Source organism: Pinus tabuliformis, chromosome 5_2 (genome assembly GCF_031772625.1).
Source record: "Pinus tabuliformis cultivar Carrire ecotype Pingquan chromosome 5_2, CPIR1, whole genome shotgun sequence".
In the NCBI taxonomy this organism is placed as follows: Eukaryota; Viridiplantae; Streptophyta; class Pinopsida; order Pinales; family Pinaceae; genus Pinus; species Pinus tabuliformis.
The window spans coordinates 1,104,387,577-1,104,394,375 of NC_142306.1; the positions used below are offsets into that span (position 1 = coordinate 1,104,387,577).

At 37.3% G+C, this 6,799-nt stretch overlaps 1 pseudogene; it reads right to left on the reverse strand.

Moving 5' to 3' along the window:
• Positions 1 to 549: 549 nt before the first annotated feature.
• On the reverse strand, positions 550 to 1,154 carry LOC149163092 (rac-like GTP-binding protein RAC2 pseudogene; annotated as a pseudogene).
• Positions 1,155 to 6,799: the final 5,645 nt, after the last annotated feature.

Consider the following 6,799-nt stretch of genomic DNA (forward strand, 5'->3'; position numbering starts at 1 on the left):
GTTCCTACTATTTTTGTTGAAATGCAACAATCTCTTCAAGTAGAATGAAATGCTTGTAGTTTGTTTCACAAATAACATAATGCTCTCGAGCACATTGCAATTGTTGCCTCTCAAGTTCTAGATCTCAAATTGCAGTAGCCAATTCCAACTGAAGTGATGAAACCTTGGCCCATGCATCTTCCTTGTGTTTCCTGGAGCTTATTATTTACAACAAGCTGCTCTTTCTATTGTTAAGATCAGATTGTTGCTTCAGTGCCTCCGAAGACTCTGCAAGAACCAATTTTCATTTACATTTCAAAATAGTCCTCCATAAGCACAACATGCAATGATATAAAATGAAAAAAATAAGGACCTTTCATATTTCAAAAAAGTCCTCCATAACCACACAGACAATGATATAAAATGAAAAAACCAGGACCTTTTGCCAGAGCATTTGACTTTACAATAAATTCAACACATTGAACATAGAGTAACAAATCATAAATACTCGAGAAATATTATGCTAGCCTTTGATTAAATAATGCATTGTAAAGTTCTGCAGATGCCAAAGATAGATAAAGCCCTTAAAGAATAAATCATGTTCTTTGCTTGTTTCTGCGTTTCTTTTGCTTTGGTGGTTGAAGAACCACTTTGATTACGACATCAAAAACAACCTTAACATTCTGTTGTGTTTTAGAACTGCATTCAATGTATGCTGTAGCCCCGATTTGCCTCTTCAAATCTTCACCTTGCGCTGTCGAGATTGGGGTTGCTCTGGGATGATCAGCAAAAAACTGTTTGTCTTTTCGTAAATCTAATTTTGTCCCCGCCAAAATGATAGGCACAAATGGTGCGTATTGTCTCAATTCTAGAATCCACTTTTTGGAAATATTTTTATAACCGGGCTTGCTGATCAAGGAGAAAGCCAGGAGGAAGACATCTGCACCTATATAACTTAGGGACCCGATCCTGTTGTAATCCTCTTGTCCCGTCGTGTCCCAGAGGCCAAGATTCATTGTACTTCCATCCACCACTACATTTGCACTGGAGTTATCAAACACTGTTGGTACATATTCCGTTCGAAATGTGTTTCTTGTGTAGGAAATAGGCATGCAAGTTTTTCCCACAACACCATCCCCCATAGTCACACACTTAATAAATTGGGCATTTCTCATGGTTGCTCTGACTCTTCAGAAAAACTAACTATGTTCGCTGGAACATTTCCTATCCAGTGGCTGAATTCACAAAGGTTGCTTAGCTCAGCTAACAGCACATAACAGACAATCAAAAGTTTTAAAGCACCCAGAGCGATTACAAACTAGAAAGAAAATTGTTTCTCAAATTAATATTTAAAAGGTTGTCCTAGAGAGATTAACAACCATTAGAAAATGGAGCACATTTTGAAAAGAAACAAACAAACATCTCAATCCAGAACATCACAGTTGGGATCTGTACTCACAAAAACCAAATACTCTATGATCTGCTCACTCTTCTCACACACTGCGAGGCCCATTGAGTTCCTACAGAAAAAAAACAATTTTGATAGTTAAAGGCCATTGTAAGAGACTTGGTGGTGATCCTGATCAAGTGCTAAACCCCCTTCTAGACCCCAAAATCACCATGCTATTCTCACGAACATAAAAGTGTTTTGAATCTAAAAGGAGTTATCATTCTTATTATTTCTATTTTGTGCCTGTGTGTGGTTTCAATTTTTTTTCGCCATTATTATGGCAGGGACAAGGCCATGGACAATCAGATGGGAACCATGACTGGTGTTGTAGCTGAACCTTCTAAGCCCTAAATTTCGAAACTTCTGTTAAACACACTTGTATAAAAAAATTCACTTTTGGTTCAAGAGCAACAAGAGAAAAGTCAAAGCCAACATCATACAAAAGTGCAATAATGCTAAATGTAATTCATACTTTCACACATAAAAAAATTAAAGAAGAATTATTGCTTGATACATAAATAAAACAAGATCATAAGATAGAAGTACCATATATGAGAGTCCTCCTCATGTGCTTCAACAATATTGACCAACTTTCAATCAATCCAACATATTCTAAGAGTACAAAAGTGCATTTCAGTAGAGCATGCTAGATATTTAAGAGAAAATAGATCCTGTTCCATTCATTCCATCAGAACCTCCTCAAAAATACATAGGTGCAATATTTCAAAGAATGTTTCTAATAAAAATTTTGGACCCCTCTCTAAATGCATGAGAGGGGTTTAAATACTAAACTATAGGTCCTAAAATATATTATTACAAAAATAGATGAGGAGGTTTAAACGACCTGCCTCAGATTATGCAAAACTAAAACTAAAAATAAAAATAAACTAAGTGACTAACTCCTTTGAATTTGATCTTTGAGATCACAAATATATGTCATAGGCTTGAGTTGTGTCAGTTGTTCGATCCAGATTTCAGCTGCCCAGTAAATATAGCTTCTATTAGCGCTGACACCATTTTTTATGTGGAAGTTGTTAAGAATCTCAAGCTCATCCACTGGTTGTATGGTTTTACCAAGAACTGCCAGTATGCTTCCCAATTTAGCTTGCTCATCTATCTGATCACCTCCTCATTTTCCTTCGTTGCTTGCCTCCACTACTATTCTAATGGTTTGACATTTGGAAGAAATCCTGGTATGATTTCTGTAACCAGGTTGGCGCCATGAAGATTTTTGTTGATGGCTTCTATTATGTTTCTTTTTGCTGTTGTTGCGATCGTTGTTGCCCTTTCTGCTTACTTGAGCGGAGAATCCTAGTTTGTGAACATGATGTCTTTATGCGGTTCCTCTAGTTTTGGTAGATCAACCTTTCTTCCTTCTTCTGATTCTTTCTAGGTGATAAATTCAGAAATATTTTTATGGATTTAGTCATATTCAAGTCTCATGTCGACAAATTGGCTCGTTAGCTTATCACTGATCTTGCAATAAGGATTTATTTACGTGATTTTCTGGCAAAGAACTTCCTTCTGCTACACTAGTTTGGAGTTAAGACTGAGTGCTTCCTTTATGAACTCATCGATTTGCAGATTGTCTTTATACTTATCTATCACAGCTTGTATCCACACATCTCTTTCTGCTAGGCTGGCCTGCTATTATATTTTCATCTGTTCAAATTCTTAGTGGAGCTGGGCTACTTGTAATTCTACTTGTTGATTGGATTTCTCCTAAGCCAATTGTTGTTCCAACAACAAAATTCTTTGTTCCTTTTCCTTAAGTAGCATTTGGACCTCTGTCGTTTTGTCAATAGTTTCCATCCATAGGCTCCTATGAATTGTGACAATCTTATGAGATTTTCAGAGGGGTACATGGGTGAGTCCTTCCATACAATGTCCATTGGTTCATTGTCAGGAGTCGTAGTAGATGCAGTGTCTAACTTTATTTTCTTCCTCTGTCTTTTGATGACAACTTTGTGGGTAGGACTATAAAATACATCGAGTGGAGACATTTCCTCAATTGTCAAAATAATTTCTAAAGTGAGGGTGGCAGGAATGAGCTCAACGTCCTGAGTGCCTACAGTTTTCTCTACTGTTGTTCCTTGAGTTGACTTGTGTCGTGCTTGCTTAAGAGTCTATATCTCAGATGTTTGTTCATTTTTGTGAAGCTTATTGTTGAAATGTTCCCATTCTTTTTCCAAATCAGTAACTGGGTTTTTTGCTAACTGAGTGGATATAGAGTGAACTTCTGCCTATTTCTTTGTTGTGGTTTGCTCGACTGCTTCCTCTGTAGTTCCAGCTATGTTCTTTTCTGACTCTTTATCTTTATTGCCTCCTCCATTTTGAGACTGGTTCTCCAAGTGCTCTGACTCATGAGTAGATCTTTCTTGGGTTTCTTCTTTGGAATTCTCTTTGGAGCTATCCTCCAAGATTACATTGGGATTTGGCTCCGTTATTGGTTCAATTTGTAGTAGGTTCAATGGGACCTTCAATAATCTCCTCTTTCTATACACATGGAAAGATTCAACATCATCTGGGGAAAAAGTAGCGATGCCATATGCATCACTTTTGAAAATGTTTCTTTTTGTAGGAAGAGGTCATCGAAAGCATCCTCTTCATGGGTGAATGGTTTCACTTTCACCATAGTAGTGAAGTCCTTAGCAGTGCCATTTGGGTCATACTTCATTCCTGGGATTGTAGCTAATTTCAGAGAATTCATGTTCTCTGCTTCTTTGTGTGCATGTCCAAAATCATGTAGCACAAATGCACCACATTGCAATGGAAATGTAGGCCAAATGGCCTTCTTCTGCTCTTTCTATCCTTTGCTCATCCCACCATCCCCTGCCATTTGGTAGGTTATCTCCCTGGCCAATAACCTGTCGGGGACATAGTATGGGAGAACATGTGGTGAAGCAATGCTCCCAAATACTCTGATATAGGTAAATGTTTCCTTCCCAAACCATCTAGCTATAGGTAAGATATCCACTTCAGCTTCTTTTGAAAACCTAGGGGCAGTTGTGTTGTAGACTTGTTTATGGATGGGTAACATAACTCATTGAAAAATCTTATAAAAATGGGGGTGAAACTAAGACTCCCACAAAATCTTATGTTACACATGGATAAGAAGCGGGTCATAAGTGGTCCCCTTCCATCCCATAATGGGAAATTTGGAACTAAAATAGATTGCTTCCATTACAAAAGCGCTCATGAAAAATGGGGGATAAACCCTTAAAGAGGGACGTCTCTTTCTCCTATATTCCATAATGTATTATTCCAAATTATCAGACAAAATTTGAGCCCAATTCATTATCGTTGCATTCACGACTACGTCTATTTATGGAAGCCATTTCGGGGAACATTTGGTGCTATGGGGTTTGTCGAACAATCTACATAGCATGGCTGCTGCAAAACTATAAGGGGGAGAGATAGATGTCGTAGAATACATACTCGTCTTATCCCATTTGAGCTTGCCTTCACTTGTTGTCCAGGTTTGCATGATGTCTGCCGGGTCTTCATTCTCCTTAGCAAATTTCTCGAGGAATTGTTTATTTTAGAGCTTTTGTGGCTCTGGTAAATGGTACATTAGCCATAGGATTTCTACTGAAAAATATCCCATAACCTCTTGCTTGTGATTCTTGAATTCTCTGTCTAAGATGTCCACCACATAAATTATCCACTTGACCATATCTGTGTATGGGATTATCTTCGATCTTACGACTATATGGTGTAGGAATGACCATGTTGTCTCGAAGTAGGAGGCGTCGATCATGGCCTTTTCTACCAGTGTCCTTGGTTTTTCCTCTTCTAACAAATCATACATGGTCTCCCAAGTTGAATTTCCTCTGTCTCTACTACATGTAGTATCAGATAAAATAGGAACCATTTCTAACTTTTCAGACACAGCTGCCTTTCCCCTCTTTGTCATTGCTTCTAATGAATCTTCCTATGGATTTCTCTTGAAATGGAGCAGAGCAGAAGATATTAGATAGACATAAGCAAGAATGAAAACGAGGATGAATGATACAAATAACCTTGAAAATGTGACACGAAAGGAGTTTTAATTAAAAGCATATGAAAATATATCGTATCACGTCGATCCGATTTTCAACATAAATTCCATTAACCCATACTAAATATCCACTAATGGATTGTTATCACTACCTTTATTGCTCATTAATGTTCCACATCGTAAAATGGGAAGAAAAATTTTAAGGTGGCGAGATTTAATTTGTGAGAATGTTGATTTTGTGATTGTAATGCAATATTGCAAATCGCATTATCTCATATTTGATTGTGCACTTTCTTAGAGTTCCTTATTTTCCCACGGGATGCGATATGTGGGATGAGCGGTATGTTCTTTATTGTTTAAAGCATAGTTTGTTTGATGGAATTTTCACCTTATAAAGCATTTTTTTATTGCGTGGCAGATTTAAGTGCTATTTTACAACATAGGCTTTAATTGGATCGGGGCCCTTATCGCATTTCGCCAACATCACATGATTCGTAAGTTTTAAGACCTTTCTTAAGTGTTTCCAATGCGATGCGATAAGGGTGACTACCCCCTCGCAATACCGCATTTCGTATGTTTCAATATGTTTCATGGGAGTGCACCCTTTGTGAATGGCGATATGCGATATTGACTTTTGTTTTAATAGGAAATGCCTTAGGCCTTAGTTTTAAATGAAAAAGGCTAATGATATTTAAGTTAAGCACGATGATTCCTTTTGATTGCTTTTTTGCGTGTTTTGCTTGTTAACAAGGCTCTTGACACACTTGATCTAGTGGTATGTGAAAAGGCGAGTATTTGCTAGCTTTCAAAGGGTTTTGGCTTGATATTTTGCTTTATTCCAAAAATTTAAAAGAAAGTGTCTAAATGCTAAATTTGTTTTTTGGAAGGATTTTATCAAGGGTCCCCATTTATTAATAGAATATTAGCTATTATATTAATAAATGGGGGGGTTGTTGAAAAGCACAACAGGACTCTACTTGTCCATTTTCTTGAGGATGATACGGAGTAAACTTTCTGTGTTTAATTTTATACTTTTCGTAAGATCCTGGACAAGTTTGGATGTGAACTGTGTTCCTTGATCTATAACAATTTGTCCGGGAACTCCAAATCTAACAAATATTTCCTCAAAAAGGAATGAAACCACTATGTCTTCTGTTTCTTTTGGCACCGCCTTTGCTTCTGCCCACTTTATAACATAATCTGTACACACTAGAATGTACTTCTTTCCATTTGAAGGTGGGTTAATTGGTCCCACAAATTCCAGAGCCCATTGTTCAAATGGTTCTATCAGTACTTGTGGTTTTAATGGCATTTCATATGATATTATAGGTCTTCCTGTTCTTTGGAAGCCGTCACATCTTTTAACATAG